This window comes from Oryzias melastigma, linkage group LG1 (genome assembly GCF_002922805.2).
Source record: "Oryzias melastigma strain HK-1 linkage group LG1, ASM292280v2, whole genome shotgun sequence".
NCBI classification, from domain to species: Eukaryota; Metazoa; Chordata; class Actinopteri; order Beloniformes; family Adrianichthyidae; genus Oryzias; species Oryzias melastigma.
The window spans coordinates 27662861-27671723 of record NC_050512.1 but is presented as its reverse complement, the minus strand read 5'-3'; positions in this window follow the sequence as shown (position 1 = coordinate 27671723).

Below are 8863 nucleotides of genomic sequence, written 5' to 3'. Positions count from 1 at the left end.
CAGAATTAAAAAAAAGAGACCGCTATTAAAGCCTTCTAAAACAAGAAGGTTTAAGTATTATTTCATTTTGACTCACTTCCAAAAAAAATAATATTTTCCCTGCACAGTTACTTTCTAACACAACTATAACTTCAACTATATTCCTTTAAGATGTGGAGCGGATGGCAAATCATTTAGAATTTAACTTTTTTGTAAAAAAAATAAAGTAATTTGGCATGTTAAGTAGGGCTGGGTTGATAAAATCAATTTGAATCGATTTAAGCTTAATAGATCAATAATCAATTCATAAAAATATAGATTGATATCTGAAACCATGTTTCATATTCTAGTGCATGGATGCCCGAAGTGGGCCAAATATGCCCCCCAAAGGTTATCTTTTGGCCCACCAAATCCACTGAGTGTTTAGTTAAAACCTGTTATCCGTTTCCCATTGACTTTACGGCTGTAATATACTTTCAGCCTCCAGGTGGCGCTGTTGGCACTTTCTTTGCCTGCAGCTATGGGTGAAACAACTAATTGAGTCAGCCCTGGGCTTTTTATTGTGTTGGAAATTCCTTAAAGTCTCCACGGTCACTTCCGATGCTTTTAGCTCCTTTTTTTATCTAGCCAAGATGGAGCGACAACGGAAAACGGATAGAGTCAAAAGAACAGCTCCACGTCTCTCATTAGCACCCCAGTTTGCTGTTTGCTCACTCTTGGCATTCTCTTGATGAGCTTCAAGAGGTCGTCACCTGAAATGGTTTCCAACAATCTTGAAGGAGTTCTTAAAGATGTTAAGGACTTTTTGGCCCCTTTGCCTTCACTCTACAGTCCAGCTCACCCCAAAAGATCTCAATGGGTTCAGATCTGCCTTCGCTCTCCTTCTTGGTCAAATAGTCCCTAAAGCCTTCAGTGAGAATCTACTTGAATGTGTCCAAACTTTAGGCTTTAAAAGTTATCATAAATTTGTCATAGATAGTCGCAACCAAAACTGGACAACCTTAGCATGATCCAAACCGCAGTAGAGACGATTGAGATTACGATGGCCAATCGCTATGAAGTATGAACCAGCCTTGAGAAAGCCCAGCGGATTAGGCCTAAATAATCAGTTCTTCTCCTGTATTTGGCCCTTGAACCTGTGAGTTTTCATTCCTGTCCACTCCTCTGCCCTCATGTTTGAGTCATGCATGTGTCAAATATGTTGAAGCACAGCTGTACTTGTTAACATGCTTCCATCTGTCTTGTAATCTCGAGTTAAGGACGAGTGACGGCGTGTCTGTAATTGTTTAGCTCTTTTTCCAGGACGATGATGTAATCAACCAAACCAAAAGGCCTTCTTCTCTGTAAACTAGCTCTTTGCACCATCTGTTTCCATGCTTGTTGATGTTGTTGTAATCCAACCCTTTAAGCTAACTCTGATCCAGCGCGTCCGTCGTCCTGATTCTCTGTGTTTGTCGGGTTGGGGGAGCAGACGTTCTCCGTCTCACTGTGAGAACTCGAGGGCGGACTGGTGTGGCGGACCGTAGCCAGGTTTTTTTGTTTTTCTGAAGCGAGTAAACTGGACTAGTAATCCAAATCCAGCTTACTTGAAAAACCTCTCTGACTGTTGCAGAGCAAAAGAACTCGTCCGCTCACGCTTTGATTCAGGCGTCCGTGAGGCTAACCCCCCAAAGTGTTAGTCCATCCGTAAAAGTGTGCGATTCCTTTCAGTCACTTGAGGCAGAGACAGAAGCTTCCTTCAAATATCAAGTACTGGGACCAAGTCTGTAGACAGCATTTCAACGAAAAATAGTTGTTATTGATGTTCTTTGTTTGTTTGTTCTTTGTTTATTTTTATTTTTTTTTACTGGTGCTGACATACATGTGATTATGAGGAAAAAGTATATAAAAGATGGCTATTTGTAAATATGTTTTTACAGGTTTAAATACATCAAATATTACAGTCTCTACTCTGTAAAGAATTTACTGTTTGTTGGAAAATAGAGAAGTATTTTTATTTGTAAGTTTTTTGTTTCACTTTTAACCCATCTGAACTATGCCATTGCACTTCAGAAAATGTCTTACTACTAATTTGTATTGTAAACCTCCTCTGTGTTTTATGGGATTTTGTTTTGAAGTTTTTAGTTTGAGCTTTTGCTCGGTTCTCAAGCAGTGCTTATTTCTTTTTATTCTGTACAGAATATGAAATGTTAACAAAAAGACAATTACAAAAGGACTTTTTTTGTTGTTGTTTTCGAAAGGATACAATAAAGAGAGAATGTTCTCGCTGATCATATTAAATGAAAGGTTCTGCTTAGGATTGGCTTCTTTCACATCAGTCAGTTTGACTGCGGTTTCCTCTGGCAATAATGGAAGAATAAGGTGAGTATCATCTGCGTAAAAAAATTAATGAGACCACCTTTTATGAAAACTAAAGGAGTCCCAACACGGAGCCCTGGGGTACTCCTCTGGAGAGGCAATGGTATGAGGCACTCTTTCCAAGTAAATGAATGTAACTAAAACAGACAAACCTCTACTTTTAGTTTTTTTTCCCTCCTCTTCCTTCCTTTTTTACCTTAAAGCTGTCCCTGAGGGCTTGTTTTGCTGCTTTTTTGTCCTAAAAGTTTTAAAGAAGCAGCAACCACACCACGCACCCCTCCTCCTCCCCTCCACCAAGCTTCGACAGGGGCTGCGTCAGGCAAGGAGGGGCGCGGCACCAGGCAAAATGATTATGTGAAACTTATCAGTTATTTTATTTATGGTTTTAATCATTACATTTTTAATCATTTCACACAAAATGTTTTAAACTCTAAAATAAGAAAAAACATTGCAATTTGGCACCCCCTTCAGCAGATGGCGCCCTAGGCGGCCGCCTATCTCACCAATACTCAGGGCTGATGACATCTCCAATGTGAAAGGGTCAAGCATGAAATGTCTGTTCCAAAACTGTTTTATATCAATTGGACTTAGATATGATAATAAAATAACTGCTAAATAAAGAATATAAATGAAAATGCTATATATTGTAGACTTAAAATATCCCAAAATGGTATGAAGAAGTGTTCAGCCTACTTCCTATCCTGCATTTACGTGACATCTATAACAGGGCAGGGCAAACTGTGGCCCAGGGTCCGTAATTGGCCCATTAAACTATTCAATTTGGCCCACCCTGCGACAGACTGGCGACCTGTCCAGGGTGAACCCCACCTTCGCCCATCAGCAGCCAGGATAGGCTCCGGCACCCCCGCGACCCCGAAAGGGAAGAAGCGGACAAGAGGATGAATGAATGAATGAATGAATCTGGCCCACCAAACTGGAATAAATTATTATGATAATTCTTGTTAATATTAATTCTAGTGTCTCCATTGAGGCTGCACTACAATTATATTAACATTTGTTAGGTGCAGAAAGTTATTCTGTTTTCACGAAGTTCATGTGTGTCTTTCGAGTCGGACAATCATTTTTCCAATCGTTCCAACATTACACGAACGCACCATTCCTCTAAGATTCCATTTTTCTTTGAGGTACATCAACCCATTGGTAGAATCGACACTAAAATGACAACAAAAGCAACCGTTTTGAAATAAAACTCCATTATTTTTTGTTTTAAAATGTATTCGTATTAATTTTTAATCAAAATTAAACCATATTTTTGTCTAGATCACATTTTATTTCTTTCATTTTATTGGGTTACCAAAACACTCCACACATCTGCTCTTGGTCTACGGAGCTAAATTGGGTCCGATATTATTTGAAAAAAAAAATAAAAAGACTTTTTTTTTTTTTTTTCAGCCAGAATTTTTTTTAAATATCCTAAACTTTTTGGTAAACTCAATTATTTTCAGCTTCAAATTTTATGTTTTTTAGGTTTCAACACAAAAAATTCAAATTTCATAACTTTTTTTTCAGTTTTTAATCTTTTTATCACTTTCAACTATTTTTTTTTTGTTTTTGTTTTTAATTTTGAGATTCGAAAACGAAAAAAAAGAGCTAAGAGAGTGAAAAAAGATCTGAAACTGAAAAATTAAAATTTTGAGTTTTGAAACCTAAAAAGTGGAACATTTGAAGCTCAAAATAATTACTTTTATTTCAGAACAGCAAGAACTTTAAGACATTGGATTTTTTTTTTTTTTGGCAAAACACCAATATTTTTTTTCAATTTGTTTTATTTGGGTTTCATATAATATTGCCCCCAATTTAGTTCCATACTGGTTTGACCCTTTTGCCAAAATTTGTCAAAAAGTTTGCACCCTCCTGCTCTATGGTATACTGATACTTAAGGATACTTCATAAAAGAAATTTGAAGTGTCCTACTTTTTGCTATGGAAATCCAATATTTCTTTGCTGCATGATTAAACATGTCAACTCCATTGGTCTCTAGTCGTCTGTTTAGGTATTTTATTGGTAGAAAAGTTTGTTTAGCTAAAATATTTTGAAACAGTCTCACTTTACCTAAAACCAAACCAATTATTTCTTGAATGATTTGTTTGGCAAAGCAGATTTAATGAATTAGATTTGCATATTTTTGCAGAAAAAATGTAATTCTGTGGTATTAACAGACAATAAATCCAGAGTTCCATCTGATAATAAGAAGACAGACCTGCCACACACACAAGCTTTCATTTCATTGCTGGAAAAGTTTCAGAAAAAAGGGTTTTAAAGAGTCTCCTCCTCTTATCTGATGAGCGTTTCCTCTTCCTGTCCATGTCCCTCCATCTCCCCTCCTTTTGTTTTTAACCCCCACCCACCATCAGCACAGCTCCGTGGCGCTCCAGCTCTCATTTGACATTGATAAATGGAGACTTACAGAGATGACAGCATCATTACTCAAGCTCAGTGGCGACACCTCCCAGGACAGAAAGAAACCGCAACCGAGAGGGAGGATGGAGGACGGGACAGGAGCAGGACGGAGGGAGGGGCTCCAGCTGAAGGTGTTCTCCTCGGTCCTGAGGCTCACCTGAAGATCCCCGGAGAAACGGGGATCTGTTGACGGCAGCTGGAGAGTCATCAGTTTCAGCAGAATCCTATCAGAGCTTCGCAGACAGGATTTCTCCTTATCGCTGTATCTGCTTCGCCTTTCAAAGAACCATTTTTCACATTTATCTTTTCCAACAGCTAATGAAAAAAATATTACCAGCAAAAAAATGATAAAAATGAAGCTCATCTTTATCCTTTTTCATGACAAATTAAACAAAATATCTGACAGGGATTCATTTTTAGTTGTCATTTTACTGAAATATTGGATATTTTATCAGATTAATTTTAAAATTAATGTAAATCTTTGCAGTTAAAGCTGAGCAAAGACATATAAACTTCAGAAAATCTACACGTCAGAGATCATTATTACATTTTTCTGTTAATTCCAGATTTTTCACAAGTGAAAATGAAGCCCTGAAACGCCAAGATTAACGTCTGCTCGTCGAAAACCTTCAACTTACATAGTTCACTGACTGCTATGCTAGTTTATTTTTGGTCTGAATCATTTCATCAAGAACTTATGTTCCATAAAGAACAAGAGGTTGAACCTCCCAGCAGATTAAACCTTGGTCACATCACCTGGGGGGCTTGACCTGCTGGTTTTGGGGTAATCCAGACCCGTGGAGGGTCATAGATGTGCAGTCGCATCTTAAAGTCTCCGTGGGGCAGAGCTAATCAGCTCACCTCCAAAAGCCACGCCCCCTCAGAGGATATTTTGGAAACAGAGGCTTCAAATCAACATGAAAAACGTTTTTTTAAGACATTTAGGGTGAGGGAATTTGGTTAAAAACCTTATAACTAAATTAAAACTACTTTTTTAAAAATAAGTCTAGGGGGACTTTAAAGGGAGCGCAGGTGTGTCTTTCACTTGCCTTCAGGCTCATAAATCCATCTCAAGGGGCGTCATGAAAATGGAACGTAAAGTCAGCGGCAGACTTAGCAGGAGAATAATATCATGGAGCCCTCTGCAATATTTATGTTAATTATTTAGTCAAGTTTTACTAAAGAAGTCAAAAGAAATAAAAATACTTAGAAAATATTCACTTTGGAGTGACAATCAATTAAAAATGAAAATTCTCAAATTCTTTTCTGATCCTTTTATATCTCAGAGTATTAGAACCACCATGAGAGAAAATACATTCATGAGAATAAAATCATACATTTATGATTGAAAAAGTTTTAATTTTATGTAGAAAAAAATTAAAGTAATAATAAATAATAAATTATAAACAAGTATTTTAAAGTTAACATAATAATTGCCTAAATAAAGCTCTAATTTAATAAAACTACTGTATTATTTTCCTTGAAATTTTATGATTCTACTCTTCAGAAATGTTGGGTTTTTCTCCACAATTTTAAGATTTTGTCTGTTTTTTTACTGTTTTCTGATAATTCTCCTGTTCTTTTTCCTGTTTTGTCTTCCTACACTTTAGGAAATGTCTTGATCTCTCTTAACTATTAGAGATAAGAATGAGAAGAAAAAAAATCCAGAAAATTACATTGTCTGATTTTTAAAGAATTTATTAATAAATTATGGTTGAAAACAAGTCAACTCAGTAATCCGTTATTCCTTTTTTTTTAAATTGACAGCAGTCAAACATTTCCTCTAAGTCCTCTCAAGGTTTTCACAAACTGTTGATGGTATTTTGGTCCATTCCTCCATGCAGATCTCCTCTAGAGCAGTGATGTTTTGGGGCTGTTGCTGGGCAACACAGACTTTCAACTTCCTCCAAAGATTTCTAAGAGGTTGAGATCTGGAGACTGGATAGGCCATTCCAGGACCTTGAAATGATTCTTTTCGTTACCCGGTCATTAAAGTCCCACTATTTGTCACACATCTAAGTGTGTGAAATTTGTTTTCCACATTTGACCCATCCGCTGTGGGAGCGGTGAGCTGCAGACACGGCCGCGCTTGGGACCCATTTGGTGGTTTAACCCCCCAGTCCAACTCCTTAGTACTGAGTGTCAAGCAGGGAGGCACTGGATCCCATTTTTAGAGTCTTTGGTATGACTAGGCCAGGATTTGAACCCACGACCTTCCAAACTGCTTATCTGTTGCAGATTCAGTCTTCCCAGCCTGATAATTATGTTTCTGGTGTCCTCAGACAGCTCTTTGGTCTTGGTCACAGTGGAGTTTGGAGTGTGACTGTTTGAGGTTGTGGACAGGTGTCTTTTATATAGAGTATGAGTTTAAACAGGTGTTATTAATACGTGTAACGAACTAATCTTACAGAAGAAGTGACAGGTCTGTGCTTGTTCGTTTTTGACCAAATACTTATTTTCCACCATAATTTATTTAATAAATTCTTTAAAAATCAGACAATGTGATTTTCTAGATTTATTTTTCTCATTTTGTCTCTCATAGTTAAGACTTACCTATGATGAAAACCACAGGTCTACATCATCTTTTTAATTGGAAGCACAACTAGAGGTTGACTAAATACTTTTTTGCCCCACTGTATATTTTACTTTTGCAGGTAAAAATAAAGTGATCAGGAAAAGAAAAACAGCAAAAAATATTATTAGATGTTATATTATATAGATATATATCAGTTATAATCACCGTTATGGTATCAATAAAGTTCTATTCTAATAAAAAGTCTTGTTCATTAGAACTTAATTATGCATCTGCATTTTTTTATTTCTCATAAACCCTCACATTTTATAAATAAGCCCTTTATTATAAATAAAAGTTTCATTTGTGTGAGTGCAGACTTTTTTGACTACACTTAAGCAGACTCCTGGACTTCAAACTCTATTATGAGAAGATCAAAAAACAATAAATAAGGGATTTTTGCAGATTTGCATCAAACATATGTGAGTTTTTCTTTTTACAAAACCTCTTAGATTGCCGTTGCTGCTTTGCATGTGTGATCTCGTCTAACCCGTTTTGTGTCATTGTCCATATTAGAAATAATAAAAATATAAAATATGAAAGAAAATAGACTTTGAGTTTGAAAAAAGTCTGTTTATCCTTGATTTTTAATTGAAATGTTTTATTTTTTTATTTAAATTTGCCGTTAGATTCAATGCTTTATTGAAAACAAACTATACGTTAGAAAATTTTACTCCTTTTGACACAAGTTTTTGGAAGATTTTCCTCAGTTTTCCTTCCTTGCGTTTAGCTGGATCTGCCAGGTTCTGGTTCTGCAGAGGTTCTCCTCTCATCTGTCACCCACCCACGCACGCATGTTCAGGATGGAAACCTGATTTATTAGAATCTGTCAATCTCTACCGTTGGGCCAAATTTACATTACAACAACATGATTTTAAAAATCTAAGTTGACTTTTTTGTGACTTGTCTGTTGGAGTTAAAGACCCTCTCCAATAAAAGTGTGTTTTTGATGATTTAAATATGTTCTCTGTGCCTTTTTCTGATGGTGGAGGACATAAAATTAAGATCAAAACTGCATTTTTAATTTTTAGTATATTTTTTTTTTTGGTGTAAACCAGGAGCAGAGCAGCTCCATTATTGCTCACCGTTTTTGTGGCGCTGTTAATGTTAGATTGGGGGTGTGAGGGGCTGTAAATTAGAATGTAAACAAAGGGATGATGGGAAATGAGGCAAGGCTTACTCCACGCCAGAAGTCCCGCCTATAAATTTCTGATGAACTCTTGCCACTCTGCAGAAGCTATGTCCTAGAAAACGACACAGGCTTTTTGGTTTTTAGCTAAAAACATCATAATTATAATTAAAAGACCAGAAGGAACATTTTCATCAGAGTGGGACTTCAGTCGTTTTTTTTAATTATATTTATGCCGTTTTAGCCAACAAAAAATGTAAAAATGTGTGTTTTCTAGGACATAGTTTCTCCAGAGCGGCAGTAATTTATTAGAAATTTGCTTCTTAGTTGTCGATGGGAATATTTATGTGGAGAAACCCCGCCCCCTTTCTCCATCGCTCATCTACCACTAGCTTAACCCTTTA